We start from the raw sequence: 19,865 nt of genomic DNA, 5'->3' as shown, positions 1-19,865 counted from the left end.
GGGGCAAATAGTTTTTCACACCACTGTACATTAAAGTTGGATTTCTTTTCAATGGAAAATTTGTCTAAATAATATTGAATAATAATACATTTTATTTATATGGCGCCTTTCCCATGCTCAAGACACTTCAGAGTTTAAGAAAGAACGGCAGGGTTTACATTATATAGCATTGTACGAAACCAGATAAATAAATAAAGAAGAGTAAGATAGTAAATTCAGAGAAAAAGCCTAACAGACAACATAATTGATGGTTGAGTTTTGAGTTGTTTTTTAAAAGAATACATAGAGTCAGCTGATCTAATTAAATTCGGTAGGTCATTTCAGAGTCTAGGCACTATACAGCTGAAGGCCCTGTCACCCATGGAGTGTAGATTAGTGTGGGGCACAACAAGATTGCCAGAATCAGAGGACTTTAGTGGGCAGACAGGCATATAGTGATGGAGATGGTCACTTATATAGTTTGGCGCAAGGTCGTTTAAGGCTTTGTAGGTTATTAGTAGGATTTTACAGTATATTCAATTCTGTAAGACACAGAGGGAGCCAGTGAAGGCGAAGCAGGATGGGTGTTATCTGCTCACTGCTGCTGATCCGTGTAAGGACTCTTGCAGCCGAGGTTTGAATAAGCTGAGGCTGTGATATAAGATTAGAAGGGGCACCTGCCAGTAGGGAATTACAATAATTGATGTGGGAGGAGATAAAAGCATGGACAAGTTTCTCCACATTAGAAAAGGAGAGGAAGGAGCAAACACGTGATATGTTACGGAGGTGAAGGTAAGATTGTTTGTTTCTTAATGTGATTTATGTGGGAGGAATAAGAAAGGGAGAAATCAAAAATGACACCAAGATTCTCTGCAGTAGAGGCTGGTCTGATGAGATCACTGCCAAGATAGACTGGGAAGGAGCTCATTTTATTAAGTTGCACTTTAGTCCCAATTTGCAGGAGTTCAGTTTTGTTGCAATTTAAATTTAAAGAGATCTGCTCCATCCAGGTTTTAATTTTACTGAGGCAAGTTGTGAGCTAAGAAAGCTCTGATGAAGTTCCACTTTTAACATTGAAATAGAGTTGAGTATCGTCTGCATAAAAATGATAACCCAGTCCAAAGCTACAAATAATATGGCCAAGGGGAAGCATATAAATACAGAAAAGCAGAGTACCGAGGACAGAACTCTGAGGAACTCCTTGTATGACTGGCGCTGTGCTGGACCTGCTGTTGCCAAGACTAACAAACTCTTGCCTATCAGTCAGATAGGACTTGAACCACTGGAGGGCAGTGCCAGGGATACCCAGCATGTTCTCCAGTCTAGTGTGTATGCTGCTGTAAACTGCCATCCTATTCACTGTCGTTTTCTGCATTAAAGTCAGTATAATCAAGATAAGCTCTTCCTATTCTCCCAAATGGATAGACGCTTTCTTTTGGATTTTTTATATATTTGTGAAATATTAAAGGTTTAAAAGAACAAAATTTGAATTTTTTCAGTACAAATATATTCATATAATTTTCAGAAGACATTTAGGAAAAAGAAAACAATGGAAGAAAATATGTCATCAAAGACACAAAGGCCCCGCAGAGCTGCTGCCAGAAATCAGAGATACAAAGAAATATCCAGTTCCAGCAGCAGTGAGGAATTTTCATCCTCATCACTCAAGAAGACAAATATGTTTGAGGTATCAAATGTATTCTTAAAGAACAATGATTCACATATAAAACTACCTTTAGTTACTAACTACTTCCATTTTATTCCAAAGTTCAAAACTGGCTACAAATTATTTTTTCAGCCTTTTTTTTTTTTTTTCTTATTATCTTGTTCTGGTTTACCAGAGTACAGTAAATCAGGAGAAGAGGAAAAATGTTGTGCAGGTACCACAAATGAATAATGAATACATATTTCAGCAACAGGAAAAGTGTGACCTAGCAATGCCTCACGTCGCATCCATTTCCTCAGCATCCTCATCCATAGAGAAAATGAGAAGTAAGTACCCTCTCACTTTAAACAAAGGTTTAATGTTCACTATGATAAAGATAAAGACACCTGGTTTATTGAAAATCTTTGACTAAATAATTAACTGTTAGTTTGTATCTTCATGTAAATTTGTTGATAATTAGATAATCAATATTCATTTTACGTTATGAATAAATATCAGGAGTGTCTTGTCTTCTTGACTAGTCAAGACCTTAAAATGGTTGAAGTGTGCTGATTCTAGAGTCATATATTGCAGAGGTATCGACCAATTCCAAGTAATTACGCCACGTGGGAAACGTGGGGCTGAAGTAGTGGATGTGGTGTATTGGAGAAACTATCGCTCCTTCCAGAACTTAGTGTTGCAGTACAACTACTACTGACTGATAGTTATGATTTGTGTTAATTGTAGCAGCCAAGTTGATTTAATGCAAATTATTTTTTGTACACTTATTTTACTTCAGCACACAAAAATGTATAATACACTCACTCATACAACTTCCTCTACATGAGTGCATATGTTGAAATGTGATGCAAAATGCACTGTAATTAATAATGCAATTCAAGCAGTAGTAAGCTACAATGTAGATAGTTGGTAGTATCTCATTGATACTGAGGTACTGGACATACTCATTTACTGACCCAGTAAAACTTTTGTAAAAAGGAATTGATGATTTATTGAAAAGCATTGAACATTATAAGTAAAACAGAACATAATTCTCCTTTGACTGTCTACATCTTTGCACAATTGTCTTTCTTTAAAGGACAGCAATTCTGAAAATAATATTGAAACAAAGAAGCTTTTGTTCATTAATCACCCACATAAAGCTTACACTGTACTAATAATGTAAAGACAACTACACATTTAAATATCTGTTTTATTAACAGTTTGTTAATTTTAATAAGCTGATAGAAAAGAACCGTTCCTCAGATCTGGTATGATGAATGGAAGACCAACTCGATAAATGGAAGAAATTTTTCCCTTCTCACAACTTATAGCACAGTGTGAAGAGAAATCGAAAATAGTAATGGCACAGATGATGAGCCAGAATGAAAGTTCCCCATGTGTGCTGCAGTATGTGTTTTCTCTATAAATGCCAAAAGCAAGCTTGAGTATGCATCTGTATTTTGATTTTTGATCCTATTTGTTGCAGTGTGCCTTAATATTTGTTTCAGGCAGCATTTGAATTTTTTTTTTTTATAATTTAGGGTATATTATAAGTTGCGAGGCAGTGATTCATGGGGCTTGATGCTTCTGCATACAGTAAATGATTAGTTTGACAGCAGCTTCAAACTGAACTTCCAGGTATTGGTACAAAGATGGCTAGAGGAAACAGAGGTGTTGTGACCAGTGAAGCTGATGTGATGAGTGGTATGCAGACCATGGAACTTCCTGTATTACCACCTATTCTGAGAGGTTCCCAGGCTTCAGTCATAGAGAACAAATGTACAGCCAACCCAAGGTCCAGTCTTTTCTTAAATTCTGAAGATACCCTTCACTTCTTATGATATACTAGGTTTTGGTGTTGGAGTACTTGTCTTTTGTGGGGTCATTGGTGTGAGGACAAATTCTTTATTTTGCATTATTGCATTTGACTTGTATGGGACAGTAATATTTGTTTTTATGTATTATAGTATTTCAAAAGTGACTCTGACACTGCGTGAATGTCAAAATCAGTCTTCATATTGAATATTGTTTATTGTTAGGTTTTTTGGCAGGAAAAGGATGCAGTGGTGAGTGCTGCCTCTTAGTTATTGAGATCCTGGGTTCAAATCTTAAGCTGGGTTTGTGTGTTCTTTCCATGTATGCATGGGATTCTTTAGGCATTCTGTTTTTGTTCTCACATATTCTCATAGATGTGCTTGTCAGGTTGAATATTTGTTCTGAATTGGCTCTGAGCAATTGTGGGTTTTTATATGAGTGGATCTTTCTCGCATCATGGGTTGGTTCTTGCCTTAAACTCAAAAAAACCCAAGATAGTCTTGAATATTCTTGAAATGAATTAAGGGGATTTGTTAATATTATGTTATTTTTTTAGGAAAGAGAGTGTCTCCTCCTTTGCTTTCTGGGTATATCCTTTGATTCTAAACTATAAGTAGGCTGCAATAGAAAGTTAATTCAGAGATTATTTGTTGTGTTAAGGATCCATAAGATCCTTAAGAAACAATTCTTAAACCTGTCTACCTGTCTGTAAAGGCAATCCTAACCTTTTTGTCTAGCAGCTGCCAGTTTTTGAACTTAACCAGGCACATGCCATAACTATTTTATGAAATGTTGAATGTTATGTAGAGTCAATGTCATATATTACATTATACTGCAATCTTCCAAAGTAAAAACACAAAACTTCTAGAGAAAATTGTCTGATGAGACTTAGAAATTAAAAGTAATAAATAAATTCTTACATTAGCCTTTGAAATGACAAGATTCAGAAGTTATAAACATGAATTTACATGCTCCACACTTTAAAAATATAAACTATTTTACCATGAATTTCTTTATTTGGGTCAGCACAAAGGATGAATACTCTGTTATTACTTAGTTCCTACCTTTTTCACCCTTTGGGATGGTGCTGCATATAACATTGCTTTATTAACACAGTATTATATATTTTTTTTATTAAACATCACATATTTTCACAGGTGAAAAATCTGCCCCAGTTGATATTGCATCTGAATCTGCTCTTTACTCTGGATGTCCAAGCCATACTGAAGACTGCCTGAATACTCATAAAGGAATTCTCCCAACAAAGTTCTGCAAATCAGATACAATTGCAACAAAAAAAGCAGAAATCCTACCATTTGAAGATTTGAAAAATCTTCAAAAATCTCTCTTCAGGAGTCAGATAATGTGTCTGTTGTTTTGAGCTCAGTAAGCATTGCATCTAATGTATGTAGTATATATTACATCTTTAAGGATAGTATCTTGCTTTATAGAATCAGGTACAATTTTATATTATTATTTAAAATATATTAAGGTGAAGTGTTGCAGATGCATCTAGACTTGACGTCCATGTTCCGTACAGTAATAAAAATATATTTCACTGCAGTTCCTTTTACAAAAAAGAGACTGCATTAGTGCAGGCAATATAATACCAGTGTCATGATGTAAGCATAATTTGGAAGATATGGGAAGAGCTGAAGATATCAAAAATAGGCATTACACCTGCACAACACTTTCAAAACAACATTATAGTAAAAATGTTAAATAATTAATTTAATGTATTTTTTCTTAGGAATATACTATTTTAGTACTCATAAAGCAATTAACATTAAATTAAATTTCAGGTTTGATGGCATATACATATAGCGTAATGAAAATTGTATAATTATAGATCTGGACCACCCTATACGGTCACGTGAAAAAGTAAGTATACCCTATGAAATGATTTTTCTTTTCTAACATACAGTATGTTGACATACTGTGTCATGGTTTGATCATTGTTTAAACAGTATCTTTATATAAAAATAATGTAATAAAAAAATGAACCATTTGATTTTGCAATAATTTTTCAATAAAAATGAACAGATTTGCCATTTTAATATGTGGAAAAAGTAAGCATACCCTTGGCTTTAATTGCTGGTATTGTCCACTTGGACAGACATAACCTCAAATAGATGTTTAATATAACTGTGTACCAGTCTCTGACTCTAACTGGAAAAAAAACTTTTTCCCAGTCCACTCTTCAGAATTCTTTCACTTGTATGATGTTTGAAGAGTGTCTTGTGTGTAAAGCCTGTTTCAAATCTCACCCCACAGAATCTCAATTAAATTTAGATCTAGGCTTTGACTTAGCCATTCCATAACTCTCCATTTTGTCCTTTTCTAAATTCCTTGGTGGATTTACTTGTATGTTTATGGTCATCATCTAGCACCTGCTGGTGCAATGAAGAATTTGTAGTGGGTTCTATGCTGGTACTGACCTGCTCAAAATCAAATGTAGCAAAGCAGCCCTAATCCATAATGGCAATGCTTTACAGTTGGCATCAGGTTCTTCTAGTCAAATCCTGTCTTTGGTTTTTGCCAAATTTGTCTTCTAGTATTCTTGCCAAAATAAACTCTTATCTTTGCCTTGTCTGTCCAGAGCACATTGATCCAAAAGGCTTGGTCTTTGTCTAGGTGTTCATTTTAATGTTCTGTCTGGGCGGCAAAGGTTTCTTCCTGGTACACCTTCCATATATAGATCTAATTTGTATACCCTCTCTCTTTAATGATAGACTCGTGCACTTTCACATCAACAAGGGCAAGTGCTACCTGTAGGTCCCGTGATGAAATTCTGCTTTCGGGGTGAACTTGCTATGGCAGCCTGGCCTGTACAAGCTGGCGATCATTTGAAATTTTTTCCACTTGTACCAATTTTCTGGGCAGTGGAGTGATGGATTTCCAGTTGTTTGGAGATCTTTTTAAATCCCGTCTTGGATTTATAGACATATGTAACCTTCTGATTGAATGCCTCAGGCAAGGCCCTTTCACCCAGGGATAGTGATAAATCAAATACTACAAAAATAAAGGGCAACCAAACTGAGGTTTAAATTAGACAGGTTCAGACAAGATAATTTCTAATGATGTTCTTACTATATGTACCAGATCTGGTGCATGCAAATCTAATTTTAGGTAGTGAAGAATGTAGACATACCTACATTTTTCACATGTAAAACTTGCATTTATGCTCTTTTAAAATTATATGATAAACTTAAAAATATAAATGTGGTATTATGTTAATTATATTATGTCACCTTTATTTATAGATACTGTTTAAATGAAGATCAAATCTTGATAAAGTATGTTCACATATGTTAAAAATGAAAAGTGTTTTGTGGGGTGTATTTACTTTTTCACAACTGCATTTGAAGAAACTGACAGCAGCAACATAATTAATTACCAGAAGAAGCATCAGTCCATTTTCTCTTTTCCTTTCACTTTAGTTTTGGTAATTCTATATATCCCAGCATTATGTGCTTAGAGGAAGTACATTTTCAGCCTTGCCTGCCATATTGTATTTATGGTGGTATAAGCCATACTAGATAGAACTTTCTAGATAGGTAGAACTTTATTTTTTTATTTCATGTATGACCTATAACAGATAAAATTGCTTCAATTTATGGTAGGTGTTCATTTGTACTCATTCAGGGCATAGTTTCTACAAAAAGTGTAAAAGAAACGATGTTGGGACAGATATCACATATGATCGAATTAAACTTATAACCCAATATCAGTGGTTTGCATTTGTTTGGTAAATCGTCCATTTCATTTAAATAGTTGCAGCTTTGAAATGAGTTCAGATTTATGGTTGTGTTTATAATCATTTTATAAAACCTTTATACTGTTAAGTGTAAAAAACATAAAAATAATGATGAAAAAAGAAAAAGTTAATTTATAGTACTTTTTTTAATTCTTCTCAGCCTCAACTTGCATCACCAAACACATATCCAGAGACACCAGCTGAGAAGAGTAAGGATGTACCTAGAAATAATAACCCAGGAATTGAGGATCAAGAAAATGAAGATGTGAATTCTGTCTTGTCTTATCAATCACAATGCAGTTCCTTAGAGCAAGTGGTTAGTGTTATATTTATATTTATTGTATAATATATATTAGATTGTAGAGTACAGAGAAGGCGAAAAAGGCAGACAACTGTTGCTTTTAACATATGATAGAATATAGTGATTGGATATAACAAATGGAATACTTGTTGGACTGATACTAAAACCTTAGCTGAAAAAACAATTTACTGGTGAGAATAATAGATAAACAAAATGCAGCCAAGTGGCTTAGCCTATAATCTCTGGTGATGCAGGCACATGTCTACATGCCAATGGCTTTCTCAATTGGTTCTGGAATTATTTAAGGTGTTACGGAAAGTAAAGAAAACTGATCATGTGTGGCTTTTGAGTTAAGGCCTTTATTAAAATGACATGATCTGGCATTATTCCACGTGAACAATTTCTTTACATACATTTCTAATATTGTTTTTTCATTAAAAGGATTTCTTTCAATACTTTTTAAGTTAAATACAAGCAGTGTGGCAGCACTTTTATATATATTTAATATATATATATTTTCTTCTTTGCCTTTTTAGAAAACCCCAGTTTCTGCCATTTTGAATGAATTGAGGAATGACAGTTATTTGAAACATAGTAATAAAATTTGTATTTCAGGTAAATTGCTATTCTTTGGTTTATTTGTAATAGAAACTAAAGGTGTTATACAATATGCACTTGTCTATACTCTTATTGCATATGATGATTTTTTTTTTTTTAATTTTGATCCCATCCAATCCTCTAGCTACCCATTTTGTGCATCTGATTTCCATTTCAGAACTACAGAGGCTAAAGCCAGTCCTAGTAGTACATAAACTATGAATTAATTCCAGAATTAAGAATTAATTCCAGTTTCCAGTCTTGTATTTTTACATGCAGTTGTGTTAGCTTAACAATGTACTATATTTGATAGTATTAATATCTAATTAGCTTTTGGTGTTATTGGGCTGACAGAGTTTTGTAGTGTGTAGAAATACAGCATTACAGATTCAACCTCCTGTATTGAAATTAGATTAGATTGACTTTTATTTGTCCCCAAGGGATATATACATTGTTAATCACTTTCAGCTGTATTGGTGTTCATGGACTTAATGACAGGTGCACTAAAGTGGCAACAATTAGAAAACCCTCAAAACAGGACTGGTTTTACATGTGGAGGTCATTTCAAGTTTCTCCCTCTTGATCTTTTTTGGCTGGTTTTCCACTCGTGCTAGTTTTGGCTTGAGTAATCATCTCTACTGGCAGTATGAGGCGATTCCTTAACCCTACAGAAGTTGCACAGGTTGTCCAACTTCTCCAGGATGGCACATCCACACGTGCTGCAGCAAGAAGGTTTAATGTGTCTCCCAGCACAATCTCCAGAACATGGAGGAGATTTCAGGAGACTGGCTGTTATTCTCGGAGAGCTGGACAGGGCCGTAGAAGGTCCTCAACCCATCAGCAGGACCGATACCTGCTCCTTTGTGCAAGGCGGAACAGGCTGAGCACTGCTCGTGCCCTACAGAATGACCTCCAGAGGGCCACTGGTGTGAATGTCTCTACCCAAACAATCAGGAACAGACTTCATGAAGATGGCCTGAGGGCCCGACGTCCTGTAGTGGGCCCTGTGCTCACTGCCCAGCACCGTGGAGCTCGACTGGCATTTGCTCAAGAACACCAGAATTGGCAAGTCCGCCACTGGCGCCCTGTACTTTTACAGACGAGAGCAGGTTCACCCTGAGCAGCTGTGATAGGCGTGAAAGAGTCTGGAGAAGACAAGGAGAGCGATATGCTGCCTGCAACGTGTTCAACATGACAGGTTTGGTGGTGGGTCAGTGATGGTCTGGGGAGGCATATCCATGGAGGGACGCACAGACATCTACTGCGTAGGAAATGGTGCTCTGACTGCCATAAGGTATCGAGATGAAATCCTTGAACCCATTGTCAGACCCTACGCTGGTGCAGTAGGTCCTGGTTTCCTCCTAATGCACGACAATGCCCGGCCTCATGTGGCAAGAGTATGCAGGCAGTACCTGGAGGATGAAGGAATTGAAACAATTGAATGGCCTTCACGATCCCCTGACTTAAACCCAATAGAACATCTGTGGGACATTATGTTTCGGTTCATTAGGCGCCAGGTTGCTCCTCAGACTGTACAACAGCTCAGGGATGCCCTCATACAGATCTGGGAGGAAATGCCACAAGACACCATCCGTCGTCTCATTAGGAGCATGCCCGACGTTGTCAAGCATGCATACAAGCTCGTGGGGCCACACAAGATACTGAAAAGCATTTTGAGTAGCAGAAATTAAGTTTTTGAAAAATGGACTAGCCTGCCACATCTTCATTTCACTCTGATTTTAGGGTGTCTACACAATTGAGCCCTCTGTAGGCAGAAAACTTTTATTTCCATTAAAAGACTTGGCATCCTTTTGTTCCTAAGACATTGCCCTGTCGTTATTTGTATAGATATCCAACTTCATATTGAGATCTGATGTATCTAATGTGTTTCTTTAAAGTGTTCCTTTAATTTTTGTGAGCAGTATATATATATATATATATATATACTGTGTGTGTGTAATATATATATATATATTCTAGTAGAATACCAGCTTCCAGCAGGAGAAGTAGTGTGTTAAAGAAGGTACGAAAAAGAAAAGGAAAAATTTTTAAAATAACGTAACATGGTTGTTAATGTAATTGTTTTGTCATTGATATGAGTGTTGTTCTCATATCTATCTATATATATATATCTCTATCTGTATATATATATACCCGCGCTTCACAGCGATGTCATGTGTTAAAGAAGTTTTGAAAAAGAAAAGGAAACATTTTAAAAATAATGTAACATGATTGTCAAAGTAATTGTTTTGTGTATTTGGCGGCAGCGTCACAAAGTTGTTTCGTAGCTGCATCAGAAAATGTACCACGATGTCTGACACGCCTCCTTTTACTGTTTTCTCACAGCTTGGATTGCTGCTGTCATATATATACACACACACAAACACACACACACACACACACATATATATATATATATATATATATATATATATATATATATATATATATACATACAGTAATCCCTCCTCGATCAGCGGGGTTGCGTTCCAGACCCCGCGATAGGTGAAAATCCTCGAAGTAGAAATCATATGTTTGTGTGGTTATTTTTATATATTTTAAGCCCTTATAAACTCTCCCACCCTGTTAACATTATTAGAGCCCTCTAGACATGAAATAACACCCTTTAGTCAAACGTTTAAACTGTGCTCCATGACAAGACAGAGATGACAGTTCTTTCTCACAATTAAAAGAAAGCAAACAAACATATCTTATCTTCAAAGGAGCGCCGTCATAAAGGAGCACGTCAGGAGCAGAGAATGTCAGAGAGAGCGCTCACTAAAGAAAAACAAACAATCAAAAAATCAATACATGCTTTTAAGTATACAGAAGCACCGCGATAAAGCGGCATTTTGTAGAGGAGCGTCCGTGTCCTCTGTGCAAACAGCCCCTCTGCTCACACCCCCTCCGTCAGGTAGAGAGTGAGAAAGATAGAGAGAAGCAAACAGCGTGGGAAGCATATCTTATAGCATTGAGGAGTTTTAGTTAATATGCAATACATGCTCTGATTGGGTATCTTCTAAGCCATCCACCAATAAGCGTCCCTTGTATGAAATCAACTGGGCAATCAAACTGAGAAGCATGTAACCTAAATTAAAAGACCCATTGTCCGCGAAGCGTGCCAACCAGCGATAAATCTGTGATATATGTTTAGATGAGCTTACATTTAAAATCAGCGATAGAGTGAGCAGCGAAAGTCAAAGCTGGCGATATGGCGAGGATTACTATATATATATATATATATATATATATAGTAATCCCTCGCTATATCGCGCTTTGACTTTCGTGGTTTCACTCTATCGCGGATTTTATATGTAAGCATATGTAAATGTATATTGCGGATTTTTCGCTGATTCGCTGATTTCTGCGGACAATGGGTCTTTTAATTTATGGTACATGCTTCCTCAGTTTGTTTGCCCAGTTGATTTCATACAAGGGACACTATTGGCGGATGGCTTAGAAGCTACCCAATCAGAGCACGATACATATTAACTAAAACTCCTCAATGCTATAAGATATGCCTCCCGCGCCGATGCTTGATTGTTTGCTTGTCTCTGCCTCTATCTCACCCTCTCTGACATTCTCTGCGCCTGACGGAGGAGGTGTGAGCAGAGGTGCTGTTTGCACAGAAGCTATTTGCCTAGTGGATACGGACGCCCTCTAACAAATGCCGCTTTATCGAGGTGCGTCCAAAAGCACACTTATTGATTTTTTGATTGTTTGCTTTAATCTCGCTCTCTCTCTCTCTGACGTTCTCTGCCCTTGGCGGAGGAGATGTGAGCAGAGGGGCTTTTTGCACAGAGTCTGTTTGCTTAGAAGATACGGAAGCTCCTGTAAAAAATGCTGAAAGGCTACCTTCGTGATTGATCCCTTCATTGCCGCTGCTTTATCAGCGGTGCTTGCATACTTAAAAGCTTAACAGCCCTATTGATTTTTCATTGTTTACTTTACTCTCTTTCTGACATTCTCCGCTCCTTACGCGCACTTTGAAGAGGAAGATATGTTTGCATTCTTTTAATTGTGAGAAAGAACTGTCATCTCTGTCTTGTCATGGAGCACAGTTTAAACTTTTGACTAAAGGGTGTTATTTCATGTCTAGAGGGCTCTAATAATGTTAAAAAAACGTATTTAGAAGGTCGTAAACAGGTTTTCTATGCTCTAACTGCGAAAATATTAGATTTATAAATAAAGAATCCTACTTCGTGGAAATTCATTTATCTGTCTGGAGCGGATAAACAAGGGTTTACTGTATAACTGTGCGGAGAATATTTATAAACAGTGTGGGAGAGTTTCTAAGGGCTTAAAATATATAAAAATAATCATACAAACATATGGTTTCTACTTCGGATTTTCACCTATCGCTGGGGTTCTGGAACGCAACCCCCGCGATCGAGGAGGGATTACTGTGTATATATATACATACATACCTATCTACATCATATATACACACACATACATACATACACACACACAAATTATATATATGTGTGTATGTATGTATGTATGTATGTATGTGTGTGTGTGTGTGTGTGTGTGTATATATATATATATATATATATATATATATATATATATATATATATATATATATATATATATATATATATATATATATACACATACATATACTTGTGTGTATGTTTGTATGTGTCTATATGTGTGTGTATAGGTTTGGTCACTGAGTGCAAGGGAAAATAATAAATTATAGTCTATAAGTTATTAAACAGTAAAACATTAACGTTTTAAGAAGTACAGGTACATTGAAATAAAATTTTCTATGTGAGCGTCAAATTTGTGCCTCTGGTAATGTGCCTTACCGCATTTAAAGAAAATTAGTTTTGTGTCCTTTGCAGTGTTAAGAGAGAAAGGCTTTGGTTTGGGATAAAAGGAAAAAAGGTGTAAAGAAAGGAAAGTTGCCTTTTTCTTTTATATAGTATAGAGAGATGTGTTCGCTGGCGTTATGATCGCCTTTTGGGGACAGTCGCGTGGGTCTTGTGTAGACTGGTGAGACGCCCCGCCATTAATCAGCTGTGATGGCACTGTCAGTCCTGCACTCGTGCGCGTGTCTTCATAATTCGAGGTGAGGACCTGATAATCGTATATCGTGCAAAAGAAAGTGTGAATCGCCTTAATATTATTTTGCCGTGGTGTAGAAAAGGGGTCCCGTGGTTTGCACTTGTCTGGGCTATAGCGCAGGGGAGGATGAAAAAATTAAAAGTGCTCACTTTGACTTAAGGCAGAAGCGCAGTCAGCGTCTCAAAGGCCGGCACAGCTATGCATGCGCGCTGGCTGCTCGACTTTTTGCTGGGCAGGAGACCCCAGTTTGCAGACACGCTCATGATATCAAAAGTCTCAGCTCTTTTGGAGGTCATTCATATATATATATATATATATATATATATATGATCTGTTTTTCTGTGTTAACCTCATATTTTTTCATACTTCTTCTCAAACTAAGGTGGTGCGAGGGTAAAATGAATCGTGATGCACTGATCAATGTAATCCGTGTACCAGGAAATCATGCATTGACAAAAGCTCCCCTTTGCTTGTAATGCAATGTGTGATTAAATGCATTATTTTTAGCTAGTATGGAGCACATGCATCGAAGCTTCTCGGCTGTGCTTGTGCTAAGAAAAGGAAAGATTTTAAAAATAACGTAACACGATTGTCAATGTGACCTTTTGTAAGTAGTGCCTGGAGGATTCAGTGTGTAGAAACTCTAGAGACAGCGTGTGTATTAACTTGTGGATTTTTCTGTGAGTATTTGGTGGCAGTCTGACGAAGTTGCTTCGAAGACAGCGTTAGCCGGGAGCTCAGCTCAGAGCGAAATGAGATGAATGGGAGGGAGATGATGACGTAACTCCCCCACCCGCCTTTAACTGTCAATCCCCCACAAACACAGTCTCGGAATTTGCATAAGCACACCCCTTCACCTACAATTTTAACTTAGTTACAAAGTGATCAAAACTCTCGTTTATATCCTGCGTCCTCTCATTAAACTTGTATCCCGCATTACCGTGGGTATGTGAAACGCCAGCGGTAGCCTGTCTATGAACTTAATTTAAAGTTTAGGTTTACACCTTGCTTTCTGTCCGAGCTCTCAACACTCATGAATATGGTAGTATATGTCACTCGCTCACTTCTTATTGTTTCGCTGCCTTCTCAATTATAAAATGCATGTTTTCTTAAGCGCTTTTTGGAGGTCTTCCTGGTTTTCTACGCACTGCGTTGACAGTCAGTTCATGTGATTACGTGGGAGGCGTGATGATGTCACACAAAACTCCGCCCCCCCACGTCATTCCAGCTCAACTCCATTACAGTTAATGGAGAAAAATACCTTCCAGTTATGACCATTAGGCGTAGAATTTCGAAATGAAACCTGCCCAACTTTTGTAAGTAAGCTGTAAGGAATGAGCCTGCCAAATTTCAGCCTTCTACCTACACGGGAAGTTGGAGAATTAGTGATGAGTGAGTGAGTGAGTGAGTGAGGGCTTTGCCTTTTATTAGTATAGATATATATATATATCCAACAGGTAGTCCAACTTCTCCAGGATGGCACATCAATACGTGTCATTGCCAGAAGGTTTGCTGTGTCTCCCTGCACAGTCTCAAGGGCATGGAGGAGATTCTAGGAGACAAGCAGTTACTCTAGGAGAGCTGGAGAGGGCCATAGAAGGTTCATAACCCATCAGCAGGACCAGTATCTGCTCCTTTGGGCAAGGAGGAACAGGATGAGCACTGCCAGAGCCCTACAAAATGACCTCCAGCAGGCCACTGGTGTGAATGTCTCTGACCAAACAACCAGAAAGAGTTCATGAGGGTGACCCAAGGGCCCCATGTCCTCTAATGGGCCCTGAGCTCACTGCCCAGCAGCATGCAGCTCGATTGGCATTCGCCATAGAATACCAGAATTGGCAGATGCACCACTGGTGCCCTGTGCTTTACAGATGAGAGCAGGTTCACCCTGAGCACGTGACAGAAGTGAAAGGGTCTGGAGAAGCCATGGAGAACATTATGCTTCCTGTAACATCATTCAGCATGAGCAGTTTGGTGTGCGCTTTTGTTCACCTTGCGATGAGCTGATGCTCCGTCCAGGGATTTTGTTTCTTACTCGCGCCCGATGCTCGCTGGAATGGGAACATCCCCGAATTGACGGATGTAATCATTAAACACCCTTTTCAGAGATATTGTGGCAAGGTGTCCTCGGAATTTAATGGATGTTTTGGGCACAAGCATTGCATTGTGTAACACCTTACTTTTTAGCTGAGGATCTTGATGAGGACGTATTTTTGGAGTAGGGCTTATATTACAGAGCAGCCTGAAAATCATGCTAGGGCTTATTTTCGGAGTAGGTCTTATTTTTGGGGGTTTATTATTATTATATTATTATTATTACCATCAGAGACACTTTTCAATAGAGCTATTCTTTTTAGTTTCTATTTAAATAACATGCTTATAGACATTATTATTGGTCAAAGAAGGGTTGCATCTGTGTGGATCTACACAGGAGAATTGGGCAAAGGGTATTCCCTCACTGAAAAGACAAGAAGGTAAGAGATGCAATCTTTAGGTTGTGCATTCATTTCATGTTGCTTAAGGCTAAAGAACCAAAATGTGTCTCTTACCATCTCTTTTTTTAATGTCAGTCTTGATTAGGTGTGTTGTCGGTTTTAGCAGACATGGGAGAAATTACGACACGCAAGTTGATTTTTACATAAATATTCTAATATTTAAATGCCAGCATTGATGTATAAAATCTTTGCCTACACTTCCTTGCTAATTCTTTCAAATTAGTCATAGTTTTCCTGCAAGTCTTTCAATGACATGGCAATCAATGGCATTGGGTGGAGGTTACATGAGAATGGTTGTGACATGGGTGGTACTGTATGTATCCAGTGGACATGAACCATTTCATAATTGTATTATTACATTAGTTTAATTATCCAGTTAATCACAAGAAAATTAGTACAAAGAAATAGCAAAGTTAGAGACCACGTAAGAAATGAAATTCCAAAACTTTAAACAGTGGGTAGACAGCGTAAACTTAGTAGTGGATAACAGATACAGTAGGTGGGTTGATAAAGCAGTTCTTAGTACTGATTGCCTCATAGCACATACAGTAAGGCTCAGGATTTATTGCAGGTTTAATCTGTGTTTGTGTGTAGATTTTATGCTGGTATAACTGTTTTTTTTCCAAATCACAAAGAGATGTATTTTAGGTTAATTAATGTTTAAAAATTGTCATAGTGTGACCTGAGAGATTGTGGCTTTCCATCCCGGATAGATTCTTGTCTTGTTCAAGGTGCTGTCAGGGTAGACTTGCCATGAATGTGCATTTCTAAAGGTCAGTCAGTCAGTCATTTTCCAACCCACTATAACCCAACACAGGGTCACGGGAGTCTGCTGGCCAACACAGGGCAGGAACAAATCCTGGGCAGGGCGCCAGCCCACTGCAGGCATTTCTAAAGGGATAAAGAAAATTAATGGATGAAATAAAAAAAATAAAAAATTGTGGCACTAAAGAAGGGTGTTTCTGGCAATCATTAGGTAAACCACGGTCCCACTCCCCTCTCAGAGATGCAACTAGTCAAGAAACTGCTGGTCTGGGAGAATATGTCAGCATTTCTGGGACTGTCCACTCCATTATTGGGATTTCTAATGTACATAGGTATGATTAATCACCAGCAAAAATTAAAATAAATATGCATGCAAATATTTTTTTAATATGTTTAGCTGCCTATTTTTACTGAAATCGCCTTTTGCTCTAAAGTCACATAACACTGCAGCAGTTTGTGGTGGAAGTATATAAAAGAATGTTCATCTCCTTTTATTTATCTTCATCTTAACTGCTCCCTGGCCTGTTTCTTATTCATCTGTCTGGAGGATAAATAGAAAGGACCAGATTAGCAGCAGCAGATACTGCGGCCAAGCAGTGGGACAATTTTTAGTTAATAAAATAGCCAGTGGTTAAATTAAACTGCTAAAAATTATAGGTGTCTAATGTTTAATAAAATTATTGTGAAGTGCGCTATATTTGTTTCTTAGTCATTTAATTTTTTCCAGTTTAGTACAAGATGAATATGTGACAGAGCATTGTCCCAGCATACTCTATATACTTTGCTTCATTAATCCCACAGTACACTTCAAAAGGAATGATGTGGAGACTTGCATGTAAACCTAAGAAGTTAACAAAAGAGCATTCAATCTATCAAATCCTCTGTTGTAGAAGATTTATTTAATTAATGCACAACTTATCGCTCATATTGGGGCTAATAAGCCTCTAGAGGGTGCCCATGTCTTACTGAATGAAGGGAGTGTGCAAGTTTTTCTCTACTACGAAACAGAGACAAAAAGTTTAAAAATAGTCAGTTTCACGAATATATAATTTTCCAAACTGATTTATAACCAAAATAAGTTTCTCAGGATATTTAGAAAAGTCATTAGCAAAATTATTCTTTTGAATATAAAACTTTAGTCATATATATAAAATTTAATAAATCATATGTTTTGTGTAAATTATACAATGTAAAAGCTTAAGCTAGATACCTTATCATTCCTGAACTTAACTAGGTGGGTACTATGTATAACCAACACTATATTGACATGTGATCATTATTTTTTGAGTTTTTTCTGAAACACAACACTAATAGTTTGAGTGTAATGACTGAGATGTTTTGCTTATGTTTTCAATGGAAGAGACAAATATAAACCTACTGTTTGATGTAAAATAGTTTGCTATGCAAATTTGTTTATGCTGCAAATTTACAGTATTTAGCTTATTTCAATAGCTAATCTCTCAGGTGCTAACAATGTTTGTGCAGTAGTTGGCAGTGGCTGACATCTAAGATTTTGTAAGACTTAATTTTTTTATTTCTTTTTTCCCCTTGTGATGAGTTAAGAAGAGAGGTTGTAAATGACACTCTTCAACTAACAAGTAGCTGAATAGGGATATGACTGAAATGAGAGGAAAATATGTTAATTCTATTCACCTCGTACCCCAACTGCCCCGTTGTCCACAGAGCACTCTTAACAGTTGGAACATAAACTTGGCAAGTCAATAAAAGTTCAACACAGGGGTGTTAACTCAGGTTAACTTCACTTTGTCTCATAGCTATTGAAAATTAACAGATGGATAACCACTTCAAACTGTACATTCCATGTCATTGTACAGAGGCTGGGATAGATTTAGACTTGATAGTTGAGGAGATGACTGCATTAAGTAAATCATTTCACGACTTTCCTAGTTTTGTGGAATGGAACTTTGTCTTGCTGAAAATGCCCTTTTGTATATTGATACTATGCTACTTTGATATACTGCATCTAGCCTATAAGAATGTTCAAATATTTTGTGTTATTTCAACATTTTAAAATTCATATAAAAATAGAAACGGAACCCTTCAGTAACAATAGACAACTACATTATTGTGGACACCCAACAGGATTGATCAATGGGATTTCTATTATTTCTTGGTGCAGCATTGCATAAAACAGGCACTTGGGCCGTGAGACTATAGTGTTGAACAGTTAACCATGAGGTTACAAGTCTAGTCTCCTTTACTAAATTGGTATGTGATGCTAAGAAAGTCAAGTAGCCTGCCTCTGCTTCAGACTGAAGCAGACTGAGGTTTGGTTTGTTCTCCATGATAAGGTGAGGACCTCGGGATAGATCTGCTGCTTCTCTGGTCAAGAGTAAGCAGTTGAGGTGTAGTGTGTATGTTTTTAGGATTTCTTGGAAGGCTCCCATGGGATGTGTATCAGAACAGCCAGCTATAAGAAAACAGAGGGGCAGACCTAGAACATGCTGGTAGGGATTATGTTTCTTGACTGGTTTGGGGCCTTGTGTGAATTCCCCAGTAGGAGGTGAAGGAACTTGATGAGGATAGGGTGGTCTGGTTAGCCCAGCTCAGCATGCTGCTACAGCGATCCCATAAGGAAAAGCTAAAACAAATGATGATGATGATGATGAATGGCTTGAATATAAAAGTGAAATAAATAATAATATAATGTAGACTGTAACTAGTGAGTAATTTTCAAATATATATGTGACCTAACCTGTCTGTAACATGATGATGATGTGATTTACATAAATATAATTGTAGAACTATACTCAGCAAAAAAAGAAACGTCCTCTGACTTTCAACTGTTTTTACTTTCAGTAAACTTAATGTGTAAATATTTGTATAAACACTAAAAGAGTCAACACCATAAGACATAAACTAAAAATGTTTCACAATGTGTCCCTGAATGAAGGGAGGCTAAAAATCAAAAGTACCAGTCAGTATCTGGTGTGGCCACCAGCTGCTTGAAGTACTGCAATGCATCTCCTCCTCATGGACTGGACCAGATTTGTCAGTTCTTGCTGTGAGATGTTACCCCACTCTTCCACCAAGGCACCTGCAAGTTCCTGGACATTTCTGGGGGGAATGGCCCTAGCCCTCACCCTGCAATCCAACAGGTCCCAGACGTGCTCAATTTCTTAGACGATAAACACGAATCCGTCCATCACCCCTGGTGAGACAAAACCGTGACTCATCAGTGAAGAGCACTTTTTGCCACTCCTGTCTGGTCCAGCGAAGGTGGGTTTGTGCCCATAGGCGGCGTCGTTGCTGGTAATGTCTGGTAAGGACCTGCCTTACAACAGGCCTGCAAGCCCTCAGTCCAGCCTCTCTCAGCCTATTGCGGACAGTCTGAGCACTGATGGTGGGATTGTGTGTTCCTGGTGTTGTGGCCAGCCTGTACCTGTCACACAGGTGTGATATTCGGATGTA

At 37.6% G+C, this 19,865-nt stretch overlaps 1 long non-coding RNA gene across 1 annotated transcript; it reads left to right on the top strand.

Moving 5' to 3' along the window:
- The first annotated feature begins 1,836 nt into the window (after positions 1–1,836).
- On the top strand, positions 1,837–7,509 carry LOC120514444. Its single transcript, XR_005630462.1, has 3 exons — positions 1,837–1,971; positions 4,600–4,828; positions 7,360–7,509. It is a non-coding gene; the product is annotated as an uncharacterized LOC120514444 (long non-coding RNA).
- The last annotated feature ends 12,356 nt before the right edge of the window (positions 7,510–19,865 follow it).

The sequence above is a fragment of the Polypterus senegalus genome, chromosome 14 (genome assembly GCF_016835505.1).
Source record: "Polypterus senegalus isolate Bchr_013 chromosome 14, ASM1683550v1, whole genome shotgun sequence".
Lineage (NCBI taxonomy): Eukaryota > Metazoa > Chordata > Cladistia > Polypteriformes > Polypteridae > Polypterus > Polypterus senegalus.
This window is presented reverse-complemented; position numbering and strand designations above follow the sequence as displayed.